The sequence below is a fragment of the Phocoena phocoena genome, chromosome 16, assembly GCF_963924675.1.
Source record: "Phocoena phocoena chromosome 16, mPhoPho1.1, whole genome shotgun sequence".
Taxonomy (NCBI): domain Eukaryota; kingdom Metazoa; phylum Chordata; class Mammalia; order Artiodactyla; family Phocoenidae; genus Phocoena; species Phocoena phocoena.
The window spans coordinates 28,551,381-28,563,365 of NC_089234.1; positions in this window are offsets into that span (position 1 = coordinate 28,551,381).

The window sequence follows — 11,985 nt, forward strand, 5'->3', positions numbered from 1 at the left end:
CCCTTATCATGCTCCAGCAACGCACCTCTGTGGTTTCTGCCCTCTTGGGCTTTGCTCGCACTCTGCCTTCTCCACCCCTCCCCTCCACCTGCCTTAAGTATCCTTCCCTGCCTCTTTACCGGGTCAACTCGTCCTCAACCCTTACCACTCGATTTAAGGGTCACTTCCCCTAAAAGCCTTACTTGATCTACACCTCCTTTATATGTTGTTTCACTTACCACATTGAATTACAATTATATTTACGTATCTGTCTATCCCAGTAGACAGAATATCCTTGAGGGCAAGGACTATCTGCTTGCATAGCAATGTTGGGTACTGCCTGGCACATAAAATACAACTAATATATTTTAAATATGTGAATGAATGACTGTGGAAATAAATGAAGACCACCCAAATGAGAACAAAGAGGCTATTTATTCTATTCCTGCTATAACAGGGCAGTCAACCGCTATCACTTGGCATCTGGCAGAGAATCAAAGGCTGTCAAGGGAGTGGGGAAGTTTAAGGTGGAAAAACAAAAAGGGAAGATTTCATGTATGCACCGAATGGCATGGGGAAGCTGGAGGCAGGCTAACTAGAAGCCAGGCATCTAATGTGATTGTTTTGGGGGAGCATATTTGACCTTCACCAGTTGGTCCTGAGTTGGAAGGGCAGGGGCAAAAATTAGGGAAGCTGACAGTTATTGACCAGTCATGAGGGTTCTGGGCTGATTGCTGCAGAGGCTGTGGGTCAGTTTTAATTGTCATATACGGTCTGGCCATTATCCAGTTTGCGTATTCAGTCTCTCATGACTGTTTCTTTTTTCCTCCATTACCTTCCCAATCTTGGGTTTCCTAGGTTGCTTTTCTCCTTCAATTCTCAATTTTCTTTTTGTCCCTCAGTCCCTACTCTGCTTCAAGTGTTATATTTTATCCAGGCCCCAGAAACCACATCGAGTATAATAGTTGCATAAATTTAGGATTAACCACAAAAAATTACAAAATACCAGGTGATTTTATTCTAGAGCCCAGTTCAGTGCCTGGAACAAGGTAGACATAGGAAAAGCTCAACAAATGTTTTGGCTTTGTTTTTTTTTTTTAATTCTTGAAGTTGCCTGCCAACTGTGCAGTTCTAAATCTAATCTATGTATATTTCAAACTCCAGTGTTCCACTAAATGAGTGTTTTTGAGTGGAAATAAAATTCCTATTTATGTTTTAAATAGTACTTGTTTCATATGGTTTATGAACTATATTAACTTAGAACTTGAAGGTGCATTGAAACATCTAATTTATATTTTGTAACTACTGTTATAAAACAGAAAAGAAACCTACATTTTAATCCCAACACTTTCTCATTATACCTTCTTTGTCCATCTGGTTTGGACAATAATTACTTCAATCACTCCATATGCTCTCAGGCATGGTAAAGCCTGCAGTGCTTATCTGATTAACAGCCTACAGGGCTAAGTTCTGAGGTTTCCAGTTAGGAGGCCAAAAAAAATGGGTTGAGATCATTTCTCCATCTCATTTGCTGTAATTCAACATGTTGAAACAAATTACAGAAATCCATATTTCAAAACAGGTTTTTAACTGCTTTTTAAAGGCTTGTCTACAATTACATTTGCAATTTTCTCAAGGCATCCTTGACTCTACCCACCCTGAGCAAAATCAGTCAAACCAGTCCCACACTAGGTGTCCATTGTCTGCATCGCTTTATTTCTCCTCATCAATTCTCCTTCATTCCACACTCCATCCTGCCCTAACCTCTAATGGAATTTAATGTGGTCTTTGCTCTCCCCTACAAGTTTACTGATCTCTCTTCATGTGTCCTGTAGGTACCTCACTGTCGAAGACCAAATTCACTGTCTCTCCATTCTCACCTTATTCACCCAAACCTCCTCCATGCATATTCCCAACTTTGACAAAATACCCTGTGATTCACCCAAGCAGGTTTCTGCAAGTTATTTTTTTTTTAATTTTTTTAATAGATCTTTATTGGAGTATAATTGCTTCACAATACTGTGTTCGTTTTTGTTGTACAGCAAAGTAAATCAGCCATATGCATACATATATCCCCATATCCCCTCCTTCTTGACCCTCCCTCCCACCCTCCCTATCCCACCCCTCTAGGTCGTTGCAAAGCACCAAGCTGATCTCCCTGTGCTATGCTGCGGCTTCCCACTAGCTAACTATTTTACATTTGGTAGTGTATATATGTCAATGCTACTCTCACTTTGCCCCAGCTCCCCGCTCCCCACCACAGTGTCCTCAAGTCCATTCTCTATGTCTACATCTTTATTCCTGCCCTGCCACTAGGTTCATCAGTACCATTTTTTATTTTTCAGATTCCATAAATATGCGTTAGCATACGGTATTTGTTTTGCTTTCTGACTTCACTCTGTATGACAGACTCTAGGTCCATCCACCTCACTACGAATAACTCAATTTCGTTTTTTTTTTTTTTTTTTTTTTTCGGTATGCGGGCCTCTCACTATTGTGGCCTCTCCCGTTGTGGAGCACAGGCTCCGGACGCGCAGGCTCAGTGGCCATGGCTCACAGGCCCAGCCGCTCCGCAGCATGTGGGATCTTCCCGGACCAAGGCACGAACCCATGTCCCCTGCAACGGCAGGCGGACTCTCAACCACTGCGCCACCAGGGAAGCCCCAATTTCGTTTCTTTTTATGGCTCAGTAATATTCCATTGTATATACATGCCACATCTTCTTTATTCATTCATCTGTTGATGGACATTTAGGTTGATTCCATGTCCTGGCTATTGTAAACAGTGCTGCAATGAGCATTGTGGTACATGTCTCTTTTTGAATTATGGTTTTCTCAGGGTATATGCCCAGTAGTGGGATTGCTGGGTCATATGGTAGTTCTATTTTTAGTTTTTTAAGGAACCTCCATACTGTTCTCCATAGTGGCTGTATCAACTTACATTTCCACCAACAGTGCAGGAGGGTTCCCTTATCACCACACCCTTTCCAACACTGTTTCTAGATTTTTTGATAATGGCCATTCTGACCGGTGTGAGGTGATACCTCATTGTAGTTTTGATTCTAATAGTGATGTTGAGCATCTTTTCATGTGTCTCTTGGCCATCTGTATGTCTTCTTTGGTGAAATGTCTATTTAGGTCTTCTACCCATTTTTTAACTGGATTGTTTGTTTTTTTTGATATTGAGCTCCATGAGCTGTTTGTATATTTTGGAGATTAATCCTTTGTCCCTTGTTTTATTTGCAAATATTTTCTCCCATTCTGAGGGTTGTCTTTTCATCTTGTTTATGGTTTCCTTTGCTGTGCAAAAGCTTTTCAGTTTAATTAGGTCCCATTTGTTTACTTTTGTTTTTATTTTCATTACTCTAGGAGGTGGGTCAAAAAGATCTTGCTGTGGTTTATGTCAAAGAGTGTTTTTCCTATGTTTTCCTCTAAGAGTTTTAGAGTGTCTGGTCTTACATTTAGGTCAATCCATTTGGAGTTTATTTTTGTGTATGGTGTTAGGTAGTGTTCTAATTTCATTCTTTGACATGTAGCTGTCTAGTTTACATGCAAGTCATTCTTGAATCTATCCCTTCTACTTCCTTTTCCTATTCCAATTAGTCACTAGGTGTTCTTAATTCAAATGCCTAAAATCCTCTCTAATATCTTCTGATGAAATCTTCTAACTGGTGGCCCTACCTCCAGACCCATGCCCCTCTTGAGTACCCCTCTATTCTGACATAGTGAAATATAATCATGCTATTTCCTGTTTTAAAATCTTCTGTGGTTTCCCATCCCAGTGGGAGATAGTTCAAATTCCTTGGCATGGTGTGGCAGATTCTGCTGACTGCCTAGCCAAAACGCCAACGATCTCTCTTCCACCTTGTTAACAGAATCCCAATTTTATTCTAGTAACCACACTGCTATGCTTCACCATGTGCTTCAAGAGTGCTAGCTCCCACCTCAGCCCTAGGGAGTAAACTGTGACTGGTCTATATCAATCATGGTGGCCTATTCCCTTACCAAATACTGAGCCTGGGCATATGATGCAATTCTAGCCAATGATACTAAAGGGAAGTCAGCTGTTGGGAGGAATGGGAGGAGGAGGGAAGACATTTCTGGGAAAGGCTTTCTCCATCTTAAAAGGAGTATGTCAATCAAAAGTTTACATAATGAGAGAGAAGAAAAGGCCCCTTTTCTACCTCCAGAAGTAATCTTATGGGTACCTGGAGCTGCTTTAGTCATCTTACAACCACGGGGGTAGGGTTGGGGTGGGGGATAGGGGACAAGCCTGGGAATAACAGAATAGAAATATGGAAAAAACCTGGGTCCTTGATAACATCATTACGCTGTGAAAGTAACCAACGTGGGAGCAGCCCTACTTACGGACTTATTATGTGAGATACTAAATTCATTATTGTCCTTATTTTTAAGTCAGTTGAATCAGGGGATTCTGTTAGCTTTGGTCTCCTAACTGATAGATGTGGCTTACAATGCCTGATATGATCTAGCCCCCAACGTCAACCAAGCTCCTCAACAGGTATTCTCATGCACAACCCTGACATATTTACAGGTCTCAGAATTATGCCTTTTCTTACCTCTGAGCCCTTGTACTTGTTATTACTTCTGCTTAAATGACTTTCTTTCACTTCTCTACCAAATGAACTCCTACTTATCCTTCCAAACTCAGCTCAAATGTCACCTTCTCTCTATGAGCTCCCCCAGTCAGCTTAGGTGCTTCCTCTCTGCTCTTGTAGCACTTTGCTCACGCATTCTTCTATTAGGGCAAGAATACTTGTTCTAAAAGCTGGCAGCTGTTTGAGTGGACCTGGTACCAGCTGGCCAGGTAGGAAGACAGAATATCTAGGTTTTGGACCATAATGGGTATGTTTGGTCAGGGAGAGTGGGATCCCCTGGGCTTAGTCTAGATGGGAGAGGTTTAGACCAAGAAGACTTCAATTACTCTCCAAATAAAATACAGGAATTTTGAGCATTCCCTCTAGAAACTAGGTTCAGGGAGCTCTGGTAAAGGAAAAAACAAATGAGATAAAAGAAAGATGAGGGACCTCTGCAAGATGGTGACAGTTTTGACTGGAGAGAAGAGCACATGAGAGAGTCCCTGTATTCTTTGTCTATAGTTGCATAACAAATTATTATCTCTCCCAGTTTTCGTGGGTCAGGAATTTAGGAGCAGCTTGGCTCAGTGTCTCTCATGAGGTTGCAATCAAGATGTCAGCTGGGGGACTTCCCTGGTGGCACAGTGGTTGAAAATCCACCTACCAATGCAGGGGACATGGGTTTGATCCCCGGTCCAGGAAGATCCCACATGCCTCAGGGCAGCTAAGCCTGTATGCCACACGACTGAGCCTGCGCTCTATAGCTCCTGCTCCACAACAAGAGAAGCCACTGCAATGAGAAGCCCGCACACCACAACGAAGAGTAGCCCCAGCTTGCCGCAACTAGAGAAAGCCCACGCGCAGCAACGAAGACCCAACACAACCAAAAAAATAAATACATGAATTTTTAAAAATAAAAATAAATATTAAAAAAAATGTCAGCTGGGGGGATTTCCCTGGTGGCACAGTGGATAAGACTCCATGCTCCCAATGCAGGGGCCCTGGGTTCGATCCCTGGTCAGGGAACTAGATCCCACATGCATGCCACAGCTAAGAGTTCACATGCCTCAACTAAGATCTGGTGCAACCAAATAAACATTAAAAAAAAAAAAAGATGTCAGCTGGGGTTCTAGTCATCTAACATCTTAACTGGCACTAAAGTATGCACTGCTAAGTGATGGCTGGCAAGTTGATGCTGTCTATTGGTGGGAGGCCTCTGTGCCTTCTCATGTGGGACTTTTCCAGGGATCCTTGAGTGTCTTCATGACGTGGAAGCTGGCTTCTCCCAGAGTGATATGAGAGAGAGGGAGAGTGTGAGTGCCAGGTAGAAGCTTTATTCTTTTTTTTTTTTTTTTTTTTTTTTTTTTTGCGGTACGCGGGCCTCTCACTGCTGTGGCCTATCCTGTTGCAGAGCACAGGCTCCGGACGCGCAGGCTCAGTGGCCATGGCTCACGGGCCCAGCCGCTCCACGGCATGTGGGATCTTCCCGGACCAGGGCACGAACCCGTGTCCCCTGCATCGGCAGGTGGACTCTCAACCACTGCACCACCAGGGAAGCCCAGAAGCTTTATTCTTTTGATGACCTAGCCTCAGAAGCCATGTCTTCACTTATGCCACATATTATTTGTTAAAAGCGAGTCACTAACTCTCAGTCCACATTCAAGGGTAGGGCAATTAGGCTCCACTTTTTGAAGAGAGAAGTATCAAACAATTTGCAGACATATTTTAAAATCACTAGTCCCCAAGACACGGTGGTCAGGGAAATTTCAGGTAATAGCATTGACATCCAGGGTTCAATTTTGAATTCTGCGCTATGCTATAATCCTCTCCATGACCCTAAACCTTCAGTAAAAGTCTGATAACACTACTGCCATGTGTCGGAGTATCTTGAGAAATGATGGCATAGCAGTGCAAAAAAGATGACAGCAACTGTAGGAAGTGAATTAACAAGTAGGATGATTGAAAATTTGACAAACGCAGGAAATCAATGCCATAGGTCATTTAGAGAAATGAAAGGCCACTCTTCAGAGATTCCAGCTGGGGAGGTGGGGTGCAGTATGGCAAAGTTTAAAATTCCCATAGTACTTGGGACGAAGGCATGGGGAAGATATTGATCCCTTTCTCTTGGCATCCATTCCGATTTTGAGTGTGGGCACCTTCCCCAGGCATAGGCCGTGTGTACTTGAGGATTCTTTCACCCTGGCTCTAGGAGTGGAACACGCAAGCCAGGTCTAAGGTATTGGGCAAAATCCTATCCCTTGGCCACAGCTGTGTTTTCAGGAGTGGGCATATAGTCCAATTCCAGATAAAGAGACATATTTGCTGGGGCAAATAAAACGTTTATTCGCTTTTCTTACGGAGTGTAATGAGGGAGCCTCTCTCTCTCTCTGTCTCTGTCTGTCTGTCTCTCTCTCTTTCCCCTCCTTCCTAAATTCTTGATGACATGGTTAAGTTACTGAGTCAAATGAAACCTGAATTCCATTGTATCTCTGGATAGCCAATTATTTGAGCTAATAAATATCCTTTATTAAGTCAGTGTGAAGTGGGTACTATTCTTTCAATTTTTTGTATGTTTGACAATTTTCACAATTAAAATATAGGGAAAAAACTACATTAGATACCATTTTTTCAGCTCCCAACCTGGCAAAGATTAAAATGTTTGATGACACACTATGGTAGTAAAGGAGTAAGAAACACTCCATTCTTCCAGATGCTCAGGCCCAAAATCTTGGAGTTGCCCTAACCCTTCTCTTGCTCCCATACCCACTCCCCACCCTCCATCAAGACCATGAGCAAAGCCCATTAGCGCTACCTTAAGAATGCATCCAAAAGCCAGCCATTTCTCACTAACCTCATTGCTGCCACACTGGTCTAAACTACTACCATTTTTTTTTAACATCTTTATTGGAGCATAATTGCTTTACATTGCTGTGTTAGTTTCTGCTGTATAACAACGTGAATCAGCTTTATGTATACCTATATCCCCATATCTCCTCTCTCTTGCGTCTCCCTCCTACACTCCCTATCCCACCTCTCTAGGTGGTCACAAAGCACCAAGCTGATCTCCCTGTGCTATGCGGCTGCTTCCCACTAGCTATCTATTTTACATCTAGTAGTGTATATATGTCCATGCCACTCTCTCACTTCATCCCAGCTTACCCTTCCCCCTCCCCATGTCGTCAAATCCATTCTCTACGCCTGTGTCTTTATTCCTGTCCTGTACCTAGGTTCATCACTACTATTTTTTTTTTTAGATTCCGTAAATATGCATTAGCATACGGCATTTGTTTTTCTCCTTCTGACTTACTTCACTCTGTACGACAGACTCTAGGTCCATCCACCTCACTACAAATAACTCAATTTCGTTTCGTTTTATGGCTGAATAATATTCCAACGTATATATGTGCCACATCTTCTTTATCCGTTTCTCTGTTGATGGACACTTAGGTTCGTTCCATGTCCTGGCTATTGTAAATAGTGCTGCAATGAACATTGTGGAACATGTCTCTTTTTTAATTATGGTTTTCTTACTGTATATGCCCAGTAGTGGGATTGCTGGGTCATATGGTAGTTCTATTTTTAGTTTTTTAAGGAACCTCCATACTGTTCTCCATAGTGGCTGTATCAATTTACACTCGCACCAATAGTGCAAGAGGGTTCCCTTTTCTCCACACCCTCTCCAGCATTTATTGTTTGTAGATTTTTTGACGATGGCCATTCTGACCGGTGTGAGGTGATACCTCATTGTAGTTTTGATTTGCATTTCTCTAATGATTAGTGAGGTTGAGCATCCTTTCATGTGTTTGTTGGCAATCTGTATATCTTCTTTGGAGAAATGTCTATACCATTTCTTACTGAATTATTGCAGTAGCCTTCTTCCTGGTCTTTCTGTCTCTACCCTTGCCCCTTATAGTCTATTCTGAACACTGCAATCAGTGGGATCCTTTCAAGTATAAGCCAGATCTTGTCACTCCTCCAAACTCTCTAGTAGCTTCTCATCTCAGAGGAAAAGCCCTAGTCCTCACAATAGCCTACAAGTCACATACCTCTTACCTCTCTAACTTCACTTCTCACTGTTATTCCCTTCACTCACTTTACTTCAGCCACAGGGGCCTCCTTACAGTTTCTACCTTATGACAGGCCCTGTCTTGATTTAAGATTTTTGTAATTAGTGTTCCCTTTGCCAGAGTTTTTATGCATCTGTTCTCCCTACCCAGTGCTTTACCCAGACCCTTTCCTCCTTCAGTCTTTATTAAAATATCAACTTCTCAGTGAGACTCACTTAACCACCCTAATTATAACTGTCCTTCCCACCCACACTTCCTATATCACCATTTTACATACAATATGTTTTATTGTCTATCTTCCTGCAACTAGAATATAAGCTCCATCAGAGCAGGAATTTGGCTCAAAAAATGAATAAAGAAGCTCTTTATGTACAGATATGAGAAGATCTCTAAGAAATATTGTGAAATGAAAAACTGACAGCTAACAAAAAACCTCATATCACATATGAAAATTAACTTGAAATAGATCATAGTCCTAAATGTAAGTGGTGAAACTATAAAACTTGTAAAAGAAAAAACTAGATGAAAATCTTAGTGACCTTGAGCTTAGCAAAGATTTCTTATATTCAGCAGCAAAAGCATGATCTACAAAAGAAAAACTTAATAAATTGGTACTCACTAAAACTAAGAACTGTTCTTCAAGAGACACTGAAAAAAATGAAAAGATGGGCTACACACTGGCAGAGAAAATATTTGCAAATAATCTATCTGTTAATGGACTTGTATCCAGAATATAAAAACAATCCTCAAAACTAAATAATAAAACAACAACAAAAAAAACACATTTATAAATGGACAAAAGATTTACACACCTCATCAAAAAAGATATACAGATGGCAAATAAGCAAATGAGGTGTTCAACATCATTAGTCACTAGGGAAATGCAAATTAAAACTACAATGAGGGGCTTCCCTGGTGGCGCAGTGGTTGGGAGTCCACCTGCCGATGCAGGGGATGCAGGTTCGTGCCCCGGTCTGGGAAGATCCCACATGCCGCGGAGCGGCTGGTCCCGTGAGCCATAGCCACTGAGCCTGCGCATCCGGAGCCTGTGCTCCGCAACGGGAGAGGCCACAACAGTGAGAGGCCCGCGTACTGCAAAACAAACAAACAAAAAAACAACTACAATGAGATGCTACTGTATACCCACTAGTATGGCTATAGGCAAAAAGGCAGAAAATAATTTGCCAAGAATGTGGTACAATGTGCTGCTATGTCATAAGGACCCTTAAGCAGCTCTCTGGAGAAACCCACAAGGAGAACATCTGAGGCCTCCTGCCAACAGCCAGCAACAACTTGACAGCTGTGTAAGTGAGCCATTGTGGAAGTGGATCCTCCAATCCCAGTCAAGCCTTCAGATATCTGCAGCCCCAGCCAACATCTTGACTGCAACTTCATGAGATAACCTACACCATAACCACTCATCTAAGCCACTATCAAATCCCTCACCTGCAGAAACTGATAGTGAATGTTTATTGCTGTTTTAAGCCACTGTGTTTTATAGTAATTTGTTCACTGAGCAGTAGATGACTAATATACAACCGAAGAGGATTAAAAGAAAGAATATATACCTTGCCTGGCACAGGAGTAAGCCCTTCATAAAAGTTAGCTGTTATAACTGTTGTTGTGTAAATGCACGCATGTCCTTTTCACCAACAGTTGCAATCTTCTTGAAAAGGACTGCAGCTCATTCCCGTTTTTGCACTCTCTGCCTCTCCTCAGCCCTCTCAGCCCTTTAGCATAGTGCTGGGCACACATACAACAGAAGCCCAGTAAGTAACTCTCAAAGAGGGAGTTAAATCCGAAGGTGAAACAATTTCCCTTTGTCACCGTGAGGATAACTTTCCATTTCCTAAAATATTTGACTACCTTTTGGTGCAGTTAATGTAAATGCTTGGACTTTTATATGCTAGTTTGTAATGACTAAGCTGTAAAGGCCAAGGGGTGGAAAGGGAAGACTTGGTTGACTAAAAGGAGGCAATGAAGAAATGCACATTGGATAAGGCAGAGTACCAGGTAAGACGGTCAGGGATGTACCTGTAATAAAAAGAGTAAAAATGGGAATTGGACCTGGAGAACAGCCAGGAAAATTACACATATAATTCAGGGCTTCAAGCTTCATGGTTTTGAGGCCCACATCTGCTGTTTTTTGCTAATGATGATGTTGATAATGTTTTTTGCCTCCGTAACTCTGGCTAGTTGCTTTGAGAAGATATCCCATATTTATAAAGGATTCAATACCACAGAGCATTAAAAATACATGACATCTACTTAGATAAATAACCCAAGTGTCATTCCCTGCTAATAGCTTATCTTCTTTGTATGTCAAAGACAACAGACCATTACAGTCTTTGATAATATTCAAGGAAAGTTTTGCAATTTTACTTAAGAAATTAAAAATATTTAAATCTACTCTTTATGATACAAAGCTCATACAGTAATTGAAGTCATACATGCCATGGATCTGAGGTCAGGATATTATTGTCAGGCTTATTTGTGAGATATCCCAAATTTGGTGTGCTAGTCTAGAAACAAGTTGATTGTGCAAAGAAGCAAAGGACAGTAACTAGTCATGGGCATCTTTGTTTCTTGATTGGCAGTTAGGTAACATGATGCCATCGATTTCTGCAGTGGGTGGGTGGACAGTCATAAAGAAAAATAGGTAATAATAATAATAGTAATAATAATCAACATTTGTTGGCTTCTAACTAACCTATAGTATGGTAAGAATTTAACCTTCTTTTTCTGATTGAATCCTGAAACAATGCAATGAAGTACATATTATTACTATTACCATTTTACAGATTAGGTAACTGAAGTTTGGATTAAGTCATGGAACTTCAGCTACCCTATGCTTCCCTCCTTGATCTCTGACAGTCATGACCAAGGCAATGTCAGAATGAGTCAGAGATAAGTCTCTTTGTTTCTTCCTTCCTTAAATCATTGTAACTAACTCTATTTTGGGGTTTATTACCTTGATCTGGAGAGACAGCACTGTGTAGTTAAGTTTATACTCTGATGTCAGGGAGATAAGTGTTTGAAAGCTGTTTTCACAACTTACTAGCTGCGTGACCTTGAGGAAGTTATTTTCGTTAAAGCTCATTTTCTTATCCATAAGATAACAATAATGACAACACTTCTAGGGTTGCTGCCCTCAATCTTTCTCCACAGCAGCCAGAGAGAAGTTTTCAAAATGCAAAATTGACCATGTTATCTAATTTCAACTCAAAATGAGATCCCATTGTTCTTAAGATATATAAATTGATACCCTTAACATGACTTTCAAAGCCTTTCATGGTCTGGCCCCTAATTCACCTCCCAGGCTGCATCTCAATCTATGCTTCC